Genomic DNA, 2,258 nt, shown 5'->3' with positions numbered 1-2,258 from the left:
TTAAGTATTTGATATTTAACCGTAGGAGTCTCACCACAGAATTCACGCACGATCACAGGCACCAGGTTCAATCATGGAACTCTCTGCAGTTGGAGCATCGTGGGCGTTCGAGGTTGCTGCAGCCGATAGGAATTGCAGGGGCAGATGCAGTTCTCTCGAGGTCGTCCGTGTTGATAGCCAAAGTCGGATACAGGGGGTCAACAGATTGGGTCGTCGGGGGCACTCTGGCAACAGGACGCTCCATGGCAATGTTGACTTGAGATTTATCCTTGAGATCGCTCGTCTCGGAGGTGGCTCCATCGGCAGGCTCTGGCGATCGAGGTAGGTTGGGTTTCCCCAGGTGCAGCAGAAGGTTAGTGATGGATGCGAAGACTGCTCCTAACAGATGCAGGCTCCATCCGTATACAGAGTGTAGCGTATAGCCATGTATGGCAGTATCTACAATCAATTTGAAAATTCTGAGCACCATATATATTCCAATGACACCTGCGCTGGCAGTTCCGAAAGTTATGAAACCGCCCCACAGTTTTTCACCAGCGGTGGTTGTGATCTTATTCAATGTTTCTTCATCCAGGAATCCCGTCAGCGAGATACCAGATGAGGGGACACGATGTCCGGTAGCGGTCCTAGCGAACGTGCTGAGGAGGGCAGGGGTCTCGACCGGGAACATGATATGGTCACGCAGCCGGGAGATGTCCTCCTGGGAATAGATTCCACTGTCGGCTAAATGTTCTGCGTCCACGTACTTCCATTCTGGTTTGGTCATGGGTTCTAACATCTGCGGTGGAATCATGGCTGCAGGTTTCGGCGTTAAACTTATCCATCCTCCTTTCACTTTAAACATGTTTGGGAGCAGCGGGTTACAATCTACGGGAGTCCCGCTGCCAACTAAAATGTGAGTCTTAGGCGTTAAATACATTGAATTATTTCCTACAACTACAGGTAATTCTACATAACAATTTTCAGTTTGGCGACGTGTAAGTTCCGTCGGAATACATTTAATTATGTGGGCTACTTCGCCAGCTACGGTGGCCATATATCCAGGCCCCTTCATCAAGTTATAAGCGAAGAGATCAGGTCGATCATGAGCTAGTGATATAGCGTTTTTCAAAACTTGTTGTTCTAACTTACATTTCTGGAAAAGGATATTTTGATAAAGATCTTGCATTTGAGTCTTTAAATGTTTTTCTACATAAACAAATTTTGAATTAATATAAGTAAAAATGTCTAAATTATTAACAGAGATAGTACCAGGTTTAGCAAAAGGATTATCTGGGCTGGTTTCTACAATTAAAAGTTTCGGATGTTCTGTCTGTATCAAGGTATAGCCACAAACGTTATATTCAGTTTTCTTTGATAATGCAAAAGTAACATCTTTAGTAGTTAGAGAGTAAACGATAGGATATAGATTGTCAGAGTCATAAATTTTGTAGGCTTGCCCTTGATATAGAACATTGTATAAATGGAAGTTACACGTTTCCACTGGTAACGAAGTCCAGAACACGTTTGCTCCGTCTTCGTCTACGCATTCGTTCTTAGATAATGTACATTGAACTCCGGAGCGGAGTGTGATATGATCCGTTTTTGTTTTAGCGGCGGCGTAGTAATCTCGAAGAGTGAAGGTGACGGATGCTTCGACGACGACGTTCCTCCATTCTCCGTACGGATCCGAGAATTCTCCTCCTTCGCAGGACCCGTCTTCGTGTGTTTTTCCCGCGAGTCCGAGGACGCGGTAGTCAGTGGAGTTTGGGCGTAGCCCTATGTTAACGGATTTTCCCAAGATGAACGAGCCCGTCTTATGCATCTGAGAGCATTTATGCTGGTCGAGCTCGAGTAAGTATTTTCGATGTCCTTCTTTCACCATGGATATATGGGAATGCATCCCACAATGAAACATGCGACGATCTATCTCGATTTTGCAGGAATATGTATAAACTTCGGTGTAGTCGGCCTTCTGAAGTAACTGAATGTGCACAGATGTAGAATTGGAAAGTATTTCAGCAGAGTGGCATTCGCCTACGTCCAGCAACGATACAGTGGTCACGTTGAATGAGGTACCTCCGCAGTCGTAACCGAGGAAGCCCAAGGCCGTCTTACCCAGAAGTAGAATCAAGAGTATGGCACGCATCTGTAATAAGTTCTGTAATTAGTTACAGGTACGTGAATATGGTAAATCGTAATCCAGAATATATAGCTGGTTCTGTCAGCCAGGATCGTCAGTGATACGCGACAAGCGTAATTTATTTGCATGGACTAAT

Source organism: Wasmannia auropunctata, unplaced genomic scaffold, assembly GCF_000956235.1.
Source record: "Wasmannia auropunctata unplaced genomic scaffold, wasmannia.A_1.0 LD336088.1, whole genome shotgun sequence".
NCBI lineage: Eukaryota > Metazoa > Arthropoda > Insecta > Hymenoptera > Formicidae > Wasmannia > Wasmannia auropunctata.
The sequence above is the reverse complement of the archived record's forward strand: the minus strand, read 5'-3'. Positions refer to the sequence as shown.